The sequence below is a fragment of the Coregonus lavaretus genome (assembly GCF_964263955.1).
Source record: "Coregonus lavaretus genome assembly, chromosome: 31".
Taxonomy (NCBI): domain Eukaryota; kingdom Metazoa; phylum Chordata; class Actinopteri; order Salmoniformes; family Salmonidae; genus Coregonus; species Coregonus lavaretus.
Window position 1 is genome coordinate 35,240,869 of NC_140018.1, and position 16,301 is coordinate 35,257,169.

General features: G+C 44.5%; 2 long non-coding RNA genes across 2 annotated transcripts; one reads left to right on the forward strand and one right to left on the reverse strand.

Moving 5' to 3' along the window:
* Positions 1–41: 41 nt before the first annotated feature.
* On the reverse strand, positions 42–15,866 carry LOC311106844. The gene is made up of 6 exons (XR_014610359.1): positions 15,804–15,866; positions 2,808–2,901; positions 2,413–2,729; positions 713–821; positions 411–491; positions 42–235 (listed from the first exon to the last, which is right to left on the reverse strand). It is a non-coding gene; the product is annotated as an uncharacterized lncRNA (long non-coding RNA).
* LOC311106669 lies at positions 14,701–15,457 on the forward strand. The gene is made up of 4 exons (XR_014610350.1): positions 14,701–14,849; positions 15,037–15,095; positions 15,177–15,266; positions 15,357–15,457. It is a non-coding gene; the product is annotated as an uncharacterized lncRNA (long non-coding RNA).
* Positions 15,867–16,301: the final 435 nt, after the last annotated feature.

Consider the following 16,301-nt stretch of genomic DNA (forward strand, 5'->3'; position numbering starts at 1 on the left):
CACAATCCTGAACAATGGGTCGTCTCAATACTTAACTGATTTCCAGTTCTACATTTATACCTTGCTTCTCCCTGACTGCGTAGTAGAGGAGGGCATCAGTGAGGGTGTCAACATGATAAGATGGTGTCATCTCTTTTGTGATCTTCCCAAATTTTCTAAGGTAGGACCACAACCTCTCCATCTGTTCTCCTTCAGCAAGCCCACTACCAGTCACATACCTGGTACCGTCAGTGACCTGAAATGTAAAGTACAATCAGAAACCATAATGAGCATTACAATGGGTGGTGATTAATTAAGGGACTAGGACAAATTACAACTAGCTGTTTCTTAATATTGTTAGGGCAACTGTGCAACTACAAAGAATTGGTGTTTAACAGAATAAATGATAAAGAAGAAAATGTATTCATTACCTGACAGTCAGCATCATGAGCATAGGCATGAAACACTGGCACTGCAAATGTGGTGTCCACCATCAGACTGGGACTGTTTTTCTAAATGTCAAAATAATTTAGTGTAGGAGCAGTTATTTTGTGCATTTTTGTGTAAAATATCACTTATGATTACAAAGCAGGTATGGAGCAAATTGTTTCAAGCCATTCATAAAACCGTATCAAGCGATTCATGAATCTCTTACTACAGGGTGGTGGTTAAATATGAAATACATGATCTAATGTATTATAATAACTAACATAGATTGTTCTATCAATTTTACCTGTAAATGAGGCTTCAGCTGGCATGCAATGTCATAGTGAAGAAACATTGTGATGTTTGGTCCCTGCATTGCTTTCAGGTACCCCTGCAGGAACACAGCATTTGCAAGCCTGAAATGACAGTTCAACATCAGTCATCGTAGCCAATGTTATATTGAACTAAAATTCATCAGCTATTTACAGTGGGGGAAAAAAGTATTTAGTCAGCCACCAATTGTGCAAGTTCTCCCACTTAAAAAGATGAGAGAGGCCTGTAATTTTCATCATATGTACACGTCAACTATGACAGACAAATTGAGGAAAAAAAATCCAGAAAATCACATTGTAGGATTTTTTATGAATTTATTTGCAAATTATGGTGGAAAATAAGTATTTGGTCACCTACAAACAAGCAAGATTTCTGGCTCTCACAGACCTGTAACTTCTTCTTTAAGAGGCTCATCTGTCCTCCACTCGTTACCTGTATTAATGGCACCTGTTTGAACTTGTTATCAGTATAAAAGACACCTGTCCACAACCTCAAACAGTCACACTCCAAACTCCACTATGGCCAAGACCAAAGAGCTGTCAAAGGACACCAGAAACAAAATTGTAGACCTGCACCAGGCTGGGAAGACTGAATCTGCAATAGGTAAGCAGCTTGGTTTGAAGAAATCAACTGTGGGAGCAGATCAAAATGATCACAAGAACGGTGAGCAAAAATCCCAGAACCACACGGGGGGACCTAGTGAATGACCTGCAGAGAGCTGGGACCAAAGTAACAAAGCCTACCATCAGCAACACACTACGCCGCCAGGGACTCAAATCCTGCAGTGCCAGACGTGTCCCCCTGCTTAAGCCAGTACATGTCCAGGCCCGTCTGAAGTTTGCTAGAGTGCATTTGGATGATCCAGAAGAGGACTGGGAGAATGTCATATGGTCAGATGAAACCAAAATATAACTTTTTGGTAAAAACTCAACTCGTCGTGTTTGGAGGACAAAGAATGCCGAGTTGCATCCAAAGAACACCATACCTACTGTGAAGCATGGGGGTGGAAACATCATGCTTTGGGGCTGTTTTTCTGCAAAGGGACCAGGACGACTGATCCGTGTAAAGGAAAGAATGAATGGGGCCATGTATCGTGAGATTTTGAGTGAAAACCTCCTTCCATCAGCAAGGGCATTGAAGATGAAACGTGGCTGGGTCTTTCAGCATGACAATGATCCCAAACACACCGCCCGGGCAACGAAGGAGTGGCTTCGTAAGAAGCATTAAGGTCCTGGAGTGGCCTAGCCAGTCTCCAGATCTCAACCCCATAGAAAATCGTTGGAGGGAGTTGAAAGTCTGTGTTGCCCAGCGACAGCCCCAAAACATCACTGCTCTAGAGGAGATCTGCATGGAGGAATGGGCCAAAATACCAGCAACAGTGTGTGAAAACCTTGTGAAGACTTACAGAAAACGTTTGACCTGTGTCATTGCCAACAAAGGGTATAACAAAGTATTGAGAAACTTTTGTTATTGACCAAATACTTATTTTCCACCATAATTTGCAAATAAATTCATTAAAAATCCTACAATGTGATTTTCTGGAATTTTTTTTCTCATTTTGTCTGTCATAGTTGACGTGTACCTATGATGAAAATTACAGGCCTCTCTCATCAAGTGGGAGAACTTGCACAATTGGTGGCTGACTAAATACTTTTTTTCCCCACTGCACATTACCTTCCATAACTCTAACTGGTGGACAATGTTGGGAGTGCTGTGTGTTCTCACAGCACGTGGCACAGAAATATTTATCTGAGCCACAATCCCCTCAGCGCCATAGCTCAGCCTCCTCCAAAACTCTACAAACACTGCAGGTGGCGTTGGGTGGAGGACATTCCAGCTCCACTGCAGGCATGTGGAGTAGCTCCCTCAACCCCTTCCAGGCCTCAACATCAGCTGCCTTCCTACTTTTTATGCTGGTGGAGGAGGTGCATCACTGCAGCTGGGCACAACTTCTGCTGCAGAGGGAACCATCTCTGCTCTCCCAGTAATCCCTAGAGAGTGGTGACAATTGTTACTGAGTGGACTATCCTGGTTCAATTATGTTGAACAGAACAGAGCAACTTTCTCACCGATCCAAGTTGATGGCAGGGGTGTACGTGCTATCACGCCGCTAATCAGGTCTCTGTAAACCAGTGTGGCTCTTTTTCTTCTAAAAGATGGCATCTGTAAAGAAAAACAAGACAATGACAACTAAGTTTGATTAATTCTAAATGAAGATATAATATTATTACATTTAAATGATCTGATACATAAGACACACTTATCTACCGTATCATAATGCATGACTAGTGGAGTTACTTTGCTTTCACTAAATTATATTCTTATAGGGAATCTAAAGACAGTTATGGGTAGGAAGTTAAGTAGTCTGAAATGCCTCCAGAGATAAGTGATGAGACATCTTTGGGCTTCAACAAGCATGGGATAGGAGTATTTTGGGCATCATGGCTAATGGATGATTATAGTTGGAATTGTTATAATGTACCATCTAAACTTGCCTAGTCCAGTGGTTCTCAACCTTTTTTGGTCATTGTAGGCCCAATCACATCTTGCTCTGCCCATAGTGCCTCCAAAGTACCCCCTCATATGCATTTTAAATGTAGGCATATCATATGAAATGAGTCTTTCTAAGTATGCACTTTGGATATTGGTTCCTGGTTATATGAATGGTGTAAGTATTGGCTAGAGAGAGTTGAAATCCATGTGAGATAGTGTGCTATTGCACACTTCGGGAAAAATATGGATTTTTAAGACAGAGACAGGACACGCAGCCTAGCACCGAAAACAGGAAATGACACCATGACATGGTTCCCGGGAAATGTAAGGCAAAAAGACTGCTAATGCAAAATTGCAAATCCTTTTAAATTGATTATATTTTACATTTTAGTCATTTAGCAGACGCTCTTATCCAGAGCAACTTACAGTTAGTGAGTGCATACATTTTTTTCCCCTCATACTGGCCCCGTGGGAATCGAACCCACAACCCTGGCGTTGCAAGCGCCATGCTCTACCAACTGAGCTACAATCGAATTACACTCAAGACATGTTCTTCCCTACTATGGGTCATATTAGCGGGCTATCCCGGGGTAAAAACACTTTTTTTATTTTTATTCATTACATTAGTTTTTAAATCACAGTTCTTCTTATTATTATTCTTCAGTGGGGTTTATCCGCGGTTGGCATCCAACGTTATGGTGCATTACCGCCACCTACCATACTGGAGTGTGGGCCAGAGACAGGGATAAACTAAATCCTACCTACCAACCCCGTTTCTCTTAAAAAAAGATAACAAAATATTTGAGACTATATCTAATGACGCTCTACTCAATATACTCTTTAAACTAATTTCCTGTATCCCCTTCTCCCTCATACTAAATATCATCCTCTCCCTTTCCCTCTGATACTGCCCACACTGTAGCAATACATGCTCCACAGTCTCTATTTCCTGACAATAATCACACTTTCCTGATGGATGCTTTCCTATCACGTTTAATGTATTATTCAACTGGCTGTGTCCCACTCTTAATCTTGTAAAAATAGCCTCCTCTCTTCTGTCCCTCCCTGCCATCCTCCCCTCCCCGACTTTCCTCTGTACTTGAAATAAATGCCTTCCCTTATTATTTTTATTCCACTGCTCCTGCCATCTCTTCACCATCACTGTGTGTGTATATATGTGTGTATATATATATATATATATATATATATATATCTCAGTCTTTTTGCCTCTGTCTTGCTCATTAACACTTCAACATCAACATCCCCACTACTAAGTGCTTGTTTAGCCTGTTCATCTACTGCCTCGTTCCCCTCCACCCCCACATGGGCTGGAACCCAAGTAAATCTTATCTAAATACCCATCTGTTTAATCCTGCCATGGGTTTGTAGCACCTCATAAAGCAGGTCTTGTCTGCTACGTGAGCTAAATGATTGGAGACTCATTAACACTGCACATGAATCAGAGCAAATAACTACTCTGTCTGGCTTCACTTCCTCCACCCACTGCAAGGCCAACGGTATGGCCATCAGCTCCGCCGTATATACATCCAGATGATCTGTAATACGTTTCCTGACTTCCACCCCACATTCCTGCACTACAAATGCTGACCCAGTACGTCCTGTCCTTGGAGCTTTGGAACCATCTGTGTAAATGGCCACAAAATCCGGATACAGTTTCCAGACGTCTCTTAAAGAAATCAGCTGGATCAACACCCTCCCTATCTTTATGTAGTCCCTCCAACACTTCTAGATAAACTCCTGGAGACGGGAGTAGCCATGGTGGATTTACAGGAATAACTACCGTTGGACTAAACTCCCTTCCATACAGTCCTATCTCCTTCGCCTGGATATTACCCACCCACCCACAGCTCGTGTTCGGTCTTCGCTCATGTTCCCAGCATGCCTGTAAAATCCCTTTCGCAGGATAAGACACCCTATGTCCTTGTAGGTTGACCCAGTAATTAATTGCCAGCTGCTGTCTCCTAATCTGCAACGGCATATCCCCCATCTCCACCTGTAATGCAGCCACTGGGGACGTCCGAAACGCCCCACTACATATTCTGAGTCCTTGCCCCTGTATGACATCTAGCCTTTCCAGTGAGGTCCAGGCTGCCGAACCATACACTATACTTCCATAGTCTCTTACAAATCGGATCAATGCAACGTACATGGTCTTCAATGAGGAACACCCAGCACCCAACTCCTTCCCCATCAGACAGTGCATCACATTTAGCACCTTCTTACACTTTCCCACCACTCTCTCAATGTGTTCTGCCCAGGTCAGTCTAATATCAAATTATACCCCAAGGAACCTGAAGGCCCCCACACTCTCCAAGTTTCTCCCATATAACCTCAAGCATACCTCATCTCACACCTTTCTCCTGGTAAAGAACACTGTTTGAGTTCCCTACAGAGAACCTGAATCCCCACATTAACCCTATATCCGGCTGTACCTGCGAGTAAACATCATTGATCATGATTGAGAACAACAGAGGACTAATCACGCTCCCCTGCGGTGTACCATTATCCACCAAGTAAATGCCTGATAAAGACTTCCCCACCCACACCTGGATAGACCTTCCAAACAGGAAATCCTTTATCCAGTTGTACATTCTTCCTCCTACCCCCATAATATCAAGCTTGATTAACAACCCCTCCTTCCACATCATACGCCTTCTCCACATAAAAAAAGACAGCTACAACAGTCTCCTTGTTCACTTGAGCCTTCCTGACCTCTGGTTCCAAGCAGAGCACTGGATCCATAGTTCCCCTACCCTTCCTGAACCCACTCTGATCTGGCGTTACTAGCCCTCTGCTCTCCAGGAAGTAAATTAGCCTCTCAATAATAATACGTTCCATAATCTTATATACAGTGGGGAGGACAAGTATTTGATACACTGCCAATTTTGCAGGTTTTCCTACTCACAAAGCATGTAGATGTCTGTAATTTTTATCATAGGTACACTTCAACTGTGAGAGAAAATCCAGAAAATCACATTGTATGATTTTTAAGTAATTAATTTGCATTTTATCGCATGACATAAGTATTTGATCACCTACCAACCAGTAAGAATTCCGGCTCTCACAGACCTGTTAGTTTTTCTTTAAGAAGCCCTCCTGTTCTCCACTCATTACCTGTATTAACTGCACCCGTTTGAACTCGTTACCTGTATAAAATACACCTGTCCACACACTCAATCAAACAGACTCCAACCTCTCTACAATGGCCAAGACCAGAGAGCTGTGTAAGGACATCAGGGATAAAATTGTAGACCTGCACAAGGCTGGGATGGGCTACAGGACAATAGGCAAGCAGCTTGGTGAGAAGGCAACAACTGTTGGCACAATTATTGGAAAATGGAAGAAGTTCAAGATGACGGTCAATCTCCCTCGGTCTGGGGCTCCATGCAAGATCTCACCTCGTGGGGCATCAATGATCATGAGGAAGGTGAGGGATCAGCCCAGAACTACACAGCGGGACCTGGTCAATGATCTGAAGAGAGCTGGGACCACAGTCTCAAAGAAAACCATTAGTAACACACTACGCCGTCATGGATTAAAATCCTGCAGCGCACGCAAGGTCCCCCTGCTCAAGCCAGCGCATGTCCCGTCTGAAGTTTGCCAATGACCATCTGGATGATCCGGAGGAGGAATGGGAGAAGGTCATGTGGTCTGATGAGGCAAAAATATAGCTTTTTGGTCTAAACTCCACTCGCCATGTTTGGAGGAAGAAGAAGGATGAGTACAACCCCAAGAACACCATCCCAACCGTGAAGCATGGAGGTGGAAACATAATTATTTGGGGATGCTTTTCTGCAAAAGGGGACAGGACGACTGCACCGTATTGAGGGGAGGATGGATGGGGCCATGTATCGCGAGATCTTGGCCAACAACCTCCTTCCCTCAGTAAGAGCATTGAAGATGGGTCGTGGCTGGGTCTTCCAGCATGACAACGACCCGAAACACACAGCCAGGGCAACAAAGAAGTGGCTCCGTAAGAAGCATCTCAAGACCCTGGAGTGGCCTAGCCAGTCTCCAGACCTGAACCCAATAGAAAATCTTTGGAGGGAGCTGAAAGTCTGTATTGTCCAGCGACAGCCCTGAAACCTGAAGGATCTGGAGAAGGTCTGTATGGAGGAGTGGGCCAAAATCCCTGCTGCAGTGTGTGCAAACCTGGTCAAGACCTACAGGAAACGTATGATCTCTGTAATTGCAAACAAAGGTTTCTGTACCAAATATTAAGTTCTGCTTTTCTGATGTATCAAATAATTATGTCATGCAATAAAATGCAAATTAATTACTTAAAAATCATACATTGTGATTTTCTGGATTTTTGTCTTAACTTCTGTCTCTCACAGTTGAAGTGTACCTTTGATAAAAATTACAGACCTCTACATGCTTTGTAAGTAGGAAAACCTGCAAAATTGGCAGTGTATCAAATACTTGTTCTCCCCACTGTACATATGATGTTAAAGCTATTGGCCGATAGCTTGTTGGCTTCGTTGGATCCTTCCTGGGCTTCCGGATTGGTACCACTACTGCCTCCTTCCAACTGCCTGGTAGTTTCCCCTCCTCCCACACTCTATTGTACAACACCAATACCTTATCCAGTGCCTCATCACTAAGATCTGCCAACATAACATAGCACACCTCATCTTTCCCAGGTGAAGTTAACCCACCCTTACCTATTGCTCTTTTTACCTCTGCCCTGGTAAATGGTGCATTCAACGCATAATTTACATCCTCCCTCCTTTCCAGCACTCCAGGATGCTCATCTCTCGTGTTCTCTCTCCCCCTCTGCCCCTCCTTTGACAGATTTGCAGAGCTATGCACTTGGACAAATGCTTTGGCCATCATCTCTGCTTTCTCATCTGTTACTGCCACATCCTCCCCACTCATCAACACTGGATAATCCCATTCATCCTCTTAATCATCCCCCACACTTCTCCCACAGGTGTCGCCCTTCCAATGGTGTCACAGAACCGATGCCAACATGACCTCTTTGCCTGATGGATAGATCTCCTCACCAGGGCCTGGGCCTGCTTATACTGAATCAGATGTTGGAAGTTATGCATCCTTTTCAGTACTCTAAATGCACTGTTCCTAATCCTCACCATTGCCCCACATTCCTCCGTCCACCATGGGACTGCTTTCCTCCTCCTCCTCCCCGAACTCTTAGGTATAGCATCAGTAGCTGCCCTCACTAACGCTGTTCTCACCCAGTTATTCATACTATCTACATCCCCTCTCATATCCACCCGAGCAATCACCTGCTCACTCAGCTCCTGAAACTGATCCCACTTTGCCCTTCCAAACACCCACCTGCCTACTCTATCCACTAACACCTCCTCCTCCCTCCGGCCTACTGTGAATACAATGGGGTAATGATCACTCCCTACTGTCGACTCCTCCCATACCTCCCACTCACATATTCCTGCCATCCCACTAGATACCAGAGTGAGGTCCAAGGCAGACTCTTTCCCTGTGGCTACATCAATCCTGGTCCGTTGGCCATCATTCAGGCACACCAGATCTTTATTTTCTATCAAATTTTCCATCACTTGGCCATCTTCCACTTCCAAGATGGCATAGTAGTGCGGTCGTGTTCTTTGTTGTGTGTCTGTGTAAATAGCCTGTTTTTTGTACTTTTTATACATATTTCCCTATCACACTTTTAATCCTTCTACAAAATATACTTTCCTGCAACACGCCTCACTCAATGTGGAACGGATTCTATTATTGACTTACCTTTTATCTAGAATCTTCAGTTGATACCAGCTAGCCAGCTAACTAGCTACTTGCTATTAGCCACCGTTAGCGGTTTTCACCCAGAACATCAGATTTTCTGCCGGAATAACTGAATCACTGGACATTAACACCGGATCGCAACTAGCTAGCCCCAACCGAATTGGATGTTGCTGTTTGTCTAATCACCACTGCCCCTGAAGCAAGCACCAGTTAGCCTTGAGCCAGGCCCATATCCCGGCTATCTACCTCTCTGTGTACCGGACGGGAGTAGCCAGCTAACTAGCTACTTGCCATTAGCCACCGCTAGCGGTTTCTCAACATTGTCCGTGGCCTGCACTACCTACCAGCCAGCTCTAGCCTGGACTATTATCCGCCAGTCTGCACTGTCTGCACAGCGCATTATCGACCCAGAACATATCGGTTTTTCCTGCCGGAATCACTGATTCACTGGACCTTTAACACCAGATCATCGTAGCTAGATAGCTGCAATCAAATGGACATTGTTGTTGGCTAATCAGCCTCGAGCTAGCCGCGAGCCAGGCCCTTCTCCCGGCTATCTACCTCTCTGTCAACTGGACTGGACCTCCTTGTGTTGACACGGAGCCCCGCCGATCCAACACGACTGGTCTGCCGACGAAATCGTCTGATGTGATTACAACAGGTTTCCCGTTACGACGTCGACCACGAAGATCAATCTGCTAGCCCCGGCCTGCTAGCACTCGCTAGCCGTGGCCTCTTGCTCGCTAGTGCTATAGCAGCCCCCGAACTACCTCCGAACTCTCCTATTGCTGTTCACCGGACCTTATGATAACTCAGCTATACAGCTAATGTCTGCTGGACTGTTCCTTTATACGGTACCGCATCCTGTTTATGTTTAGCCTCAGCCCAAACTTTGTCGCCATTACCAGCTGTTGTCTTAGCTCTCGAATAACACCTGTGATTGCTTTATGCCTCTCTCCCATTTCAATATGTCTTGCTTATTGCTGTTTCGGTTATTTCTTATTGTACTATTTCACTGTAGATCCCCCAGCCCAGCTCAACCTGCCATAGATAGCGCCTTTGTCCCACCCCCCATACACGCGGAGACCGACTCAATCGTGCCTCCAGTGATGCTCTCTCTTTCATCGTTACCCAACGCTTAGGTTTACCTCCACTGTACTCATATCCTTCCATATCCTTTTCTGTACATAATGCCCTGAATCTATTCTACAACGCCCGGAAACCTGACCCTTTTTTTCTCTGTACCCAACGCACTAGAAAACCAGCACTTAAAGCCTTTAGCCGTATCCTTATTCTACTCCTCCTCTGTTCCTCTGGTGATGTAGAGGTTAACCCAGGCCCTGTAGTCCCCAGTATCACTCCTACTCCCCAGGCGTTATCATTTGTTGACTTCTGTAACCGTAAAATCATTGGTTTCTTGCACGTTAACATCCGAAGCCTCCTCCCTAAGGAGGAGGACCTTGATGTCCTAGCAGTGTCTGAATCCTGGCTTAGGAAGGCCACCAAAAATTCAGAAATGTCCATCCCCAACTACAACATTTTCCGTCTCGATAGAACTGCCAAAGGGGGTGGGGTTGCAATCTACTGTAGAGATAGCCTGCAGAGCTCTATCGTACTATCCAGGTCTGTGCCCAAACAGTTTGAGCTTCTACTTCTAAAAATCCACCTTTCCAGAAATAAGTCTCTCACTGTTGCCGCTTGCTACAGACCCCCCTCAGCCCCGAGCTGTGCCCTGGACACCATATGTGAACTGATTTCCCCCCATCTATCCTCAGAGTTCGTACTGCTTGGTGACCTAAACTGGGATATGCTTAACACCCCAGCCAACCTACAATCTAAACTAGATGCCCTCAATCTCACACAAATTATCAACGAACCTACCAGGTACAACCCTAAATCTGTAAACATGGGCACCCTCATAGATATCATCCTGACAAATTTACCCTCTAAATACACCTCCGCTGTCTTCAACCAGGATCTCAGCGATCACTGCCTAATTGCCTGCGTCCGTAATGAGTCTGCGGTCAAACAACCACCCCTCATCACTGTCAAACGCTCCCTAAAACACTTTAGCGAGCAGGCCTTTCTAATTGACCTGGCCCGGGTATCCTGGATGGATATTGACCTCATTCCGTCAGTAGAGGATGCCTGGTTGTTCTTTAAATGTGCTTTCCTCTCAATCTTAAATAAGCATGCCTCATTCAAAAAATTCAGAACTAAGAACAGATATAGCTCCTGGTTCTCCTCAAACTTGACTGCCCTTGACCAGCACAAAAACATCCTGTGGCGTACTGCATTAGCATCGAACAGCCCCCGCGATATGCAACTTTTCAGGGAAGTCAGGAACCAATATACACAATCAGTTAGGAAAGCAAAGGCTAGCTTTTTCATACAGAAATTTGCATCCTGTAGCACTAACTCCAAAAAGTTTTGGGACACTGTAAAGTCCATGGAAAATAAGAGCACCTCCTCCCAACTGCCCACTGCACTGAGGCTAGGAAACACTGTCACCACCGATAAATCTACAATAATCGAGAATATCAACAAGCATTTTGCTACGGCTGGCCATGCATTCCACCTGGCTACCACTACCCCGGCCACCAAATCAGCTGGGCTAGACAATCTGGACCCTTTCTTTCTAAAATTAGCCGCCGAAATTGTCGCAACCCCTATTTCTAGCCTGTTCAACCTCTCTTTCGTAACGTCTGAGATCCCCAGAGATTGGAAAGCTGCCGCGGTCATCCCCCTCTTCAAAGGGGGTGACACTCTAGATCCAAACTGTTACAGACCTATATCCATCCTGCCCTGCCTTTCGAAAGTATTTGAAAGCCAAGTTAACAAACAGATCACCGACCATTTCGAATCCCACCGTACCTTCTCCGTATGCAATCCGGTTTCCGAGCTGGTCATGGGTGCACCTCAGCCACACTCAAGATCCTAAACGATATTATAACCGCAATCGATAAAAGACAGTACTGCGCAGCCGTCTTCATCGACCTGGCCAAGGCTTTCGACTCTGTCAACCACTGCATTCTTATTGGCAGACTAAATAGCCTTGGTTTCTCTAATGACTGCCTCACCTGGTTCACCAACTACTTCTCAGATATAGTTCAATGTGTCAAATCGGAGGGCCTGTTGTCTGGACCTCTGGCCTTCTCTATGGGGGTGCCACAGGGTTCAATTCTCGGGCCGACTCTATTCTCTGTGTATATCAATGATGTTGCTCTTGCTGCTGGTGAAGCTCGGATCCACCTCTATGCGGACGACACCATTTTGTATACATCTGGCCCTTCATTGGACACCGTGTTAACAAACCTCCAAACGAGCTTCAACGCCGTACAACACTCCTTCCGTAGCCTCCAACTGCTCTTAAACACTAGTAAAACTAAATGCATGCTCTTCAACCGAACGCTGCTTGCACCATACCACCCGACTAGAATCACTACTCTCGGCGGGTCTGACCTAGAGTACGTGGACAACTACAAATACCTAGGTGTCTGGTTAGACTAAACTCTCTATCCAGACTCACATTAAGCATCTCCAATCAAAAGTTAGATCTAGAATTGGCTTCCTATTTCGCAACAAAGCCTCCTTCACTCATGCAGCCAAACATGCCCTCGTAAAACTGACTATCCTACCGATCCTTGACTTCGTTGATGTCATTTACAAAATAGCCTCCAACACTCTACTCAGCAAATTGGATGTAGTCTATCACAGTGCCATCAGTTTTGTCACCAAAGCCCCATATACTACCCACCATTGTGACCTGTACGCTCTTGTTGGCTGGCCCTCACTACATATTCGTCACCAAACCCACTGGCTCCAGGTCATCTATAAATCACTGCTAGGCAAATCCCCGTCTTACCTTAGCTCACTGGTCACCATAACAACACCCACCTGTAGTCTGCGCTCCAGCAGGTATATCTCACTGGTCATCCCCAAAGCCAACACCTCCTTTGGCCGCCATTCCTTCCAGTTTTCTGCTGCCAATGACTGGAACGAACTGCAAAAATCTCTGAAACTGGAGACTCTTATCTCCCTCACTAACTTTAAGCGTCAGTTGTCAGAGCAGCTTACCGATCACTGCACCTGTACACAGCCATTCTGAAATTAGCCCACCCAACTACCTCATCCCCATAATGTTATTTATTTTGCTAATTTGCACCCCAGTATCTCTATTTGCACATCTATCATTCCAGTGTTAATACGAAATTGTAACTATTTTGCACTATGGCCTATTTATTGCCTTACCTCCATAACTTACTACATTCACACACACTGTATATATATTTTATGTTTGTATTTTTTGACTTTGTTTTGTTTACCCCATATGTAACTCTGTTGTTGTTGTAACTGCTTTGCTTTATCTTGGCCAGGTCGCAGTTGTAAATTAGAACTTGTTCTCAACTGGCTTACCTGGTGAAATAAAAAATTTAAAATAAATAAAATAAATACAAATTTCCATCCATCCGTTCCCCCCCAAAGCGTGTTGTGGTCGTTAAAATCCCCTCACCACATTACCTTACTTCTTTCCTGGCCCTCCACCCTCTCCAGCACTTCCAAGTCCAATATCTTACACGGATTATAGTAATTCACTACCACTAGCACCCCTCCTCTCAGCCACACCTCCACATACTCCTGTTCAATACCTTGACCTATCATCTTGTAGGGAATTCCTTGCTTTATGAAGGTGGCACATCCCCCCTCCCCCTATATCTCGGTCCCTACGAACTACTACATATCCCTGTTTGATAAACTCCACATTCGGCTTGAGCCATGTTTCCTACACACAAATCACAATCAGGCTTAGCTAGCATCTCAACAATGAACTGCTTGAATTCCTGCCCATTAGCCAACAGGCTTCGAGCATTCCATTGTAGTACTACCACCATAACTAAGATCCAGTAATACTTGACTCCACCATCTGATGATTGAGGTCATCTCGAACCTCTTCCCATGTCAACCCTGTCATACTCAAATGTCTCCCAGCAGCTTTCACTATTAGTTTAATCCTCTCCGTTTTAGACTCTACTTTATTAGTGCTATTGATAGCTCCTGCTATGAACATCACCAGCTTTCTCTTTTCTATGTATACCATATCGCTGCCCTTAAATCACAGTTTAAAAAAATATATATACTACGATTAAGTACCTTTGACGAATGGAAAGGACGTCAGAAGATCTTCTTCTAGTTTTAGTTACAGCACAATACAAATAGTCGTTACCGCCACCAACGTATACGGGGTGTAATAACAGCCGTGGTTGATGCTTTTTGCCTACTCGGAAATTACGATATGAAACGTTGATTTGAACCTTCTGACCATCTAGTGGGTCAGGCGGCGCCCCACTGTCTGATTCATATTGCGTGATTTCTGATGATTGTTCTCGATTAAACCGACTGATTGGTTCTGTATCGGGTGAGCAGGATTGGCTATAGCCCTCAAACTCAACTCTGGATCTCAAAACCGGTTCCACTGCCTTTCTTCGTTGTTCTCTTCTAATCAGGGACTGATGTAGACCTGGGACACCAGGTGGGTGCAATTAATTATCAGGTAGAACAGAAAACCAGCAGGCTTCAGACCTCGTAGAACAGCGTTTCCCAAACTTGGTGTACGTTTTGGTTTTTGCCCTAACACTAAACAGCTGATTCAAATTATCAAAGCTGATGATTAGTTGATTATTTGAATCAGCTGTGTAGTGTTAGGGGAAAAACAAACAAAACGTGCACCGCTTGGGGTCCAGAGAACTTAGTCTGGGAAACCCTGTCGTAGGGTAAGAGTTGAATACCCCTGGGCATCGGTCAAATATTAGGTTCTGTAGCTGTGTATTTTATCGAAACAAATCTACAATGGTTTGTTTTTTTGCCTCAGGGTAAGTAGTAATAAGCCTAGACTAGTCTTATGCGATGCAAACATCTGAATTGTGTGTGTTCTTCCGTTTTTTTGCCTCAGGGTAAGTAGTAATAAGCCTAGACTAGTCTTATGCGATGCAAACATCTGAATTGTGTGTGTTCTTCCTCCTTTAAATCAATCATAATATTTTTTTTAATGCCTTACAGGTTGTTTTCCCTGTTGATGGTAGCTGTGGGCATACAACCACTTCAGACATCTTCTATAAGTATGCAATTTGCACCCGGCATATTCAAGCACTAAACGTTTGACAATATTTGTTTTGATTGACTAACTTTTCCCGTTCCAGATGACCTCAACGCTGAATGCCTGGGTAACGTTATACGTTTGAGTGTGGCTCCTCATTTTGAAGAAGAGTTTGAAGTTGATGCTGTTTTTAGTGAGTTTGACTCTCTTTTATGAATCTTTCCTAATTCATGGATTGATTTTGTTTGTTAACTATTGTTTTCACACATCTCATCCCTAACAGATAACACGAAAATCATACACCTGACGCCCGGACTTGCTACTCAGTGTGGATTCAGCTTTAAATTCGACCCCATGGGGAATGCCATGTTTTTTGCTTCACTTCAAAACTGCTTTTCCCGAAACATGGTAATACTATAAACACTAGTGTTTGCTTGAACTTCAAATTGACATTTTGTTGCAATTTCACTGCAATTGCAACCATTTTATTTAACATTATTTTGACATGGTGTCATGCTGAGACCAAGCTCTCTTTTACAGATGAGCCCTAGAGACACCTCAATATTCACATCAATACAAGAAAAACAAAGACATTATTCAGTAAAAAGGACCTCAAGCAGCCTTTTGAATTGCTGTAGAGGCACTAATTCATCAAATTTTAGAGCCTTGGAGATTATTCCACAAGTAAGGTGGCAAAAACATTTTAGCAGATTTACTTAACTTTACTTACTCTGGCTATCGACAGGATCTCCGTAGTTAGCCATCCCTGAGACTGGGTCTGGTATCTCGTACCTGTAAGTTAACAGTAAAGTACAGCGGAAGTTTATTGAGGAGCACTCTGAAGTCTCATATCAAAACATTGCATTGTTTCTAGAGGGCCAGCCTACTTTCTGATACAGAATGCAGTGATGTGTACTACTGAGCCCATCTCCCATAGTAAAGTGTAGTGTTGCTTCACAACAGTGGCAGCTGCGTTCATAGACAATTTTGCCATAGTCTATAACTGGCATGAATGTCCGAGTGGCGCAGTGGTCTAAGGCACTGCATCGCAGTGCTAGCTGTGCCACTACAGATCCTGGTTCGTATCCAGGCTCTGTCGTAGCCGGCCGCGACCGGGAGACCCATGGGGCGGCGCACAATTGGCCCAGCGTCGTCCAGGGTAGGGGAGGGAATGGCCGGCAGGGATGTAGCTCAGTTGGTAGAGCATGGCATTTGCAACGCCAGGGTT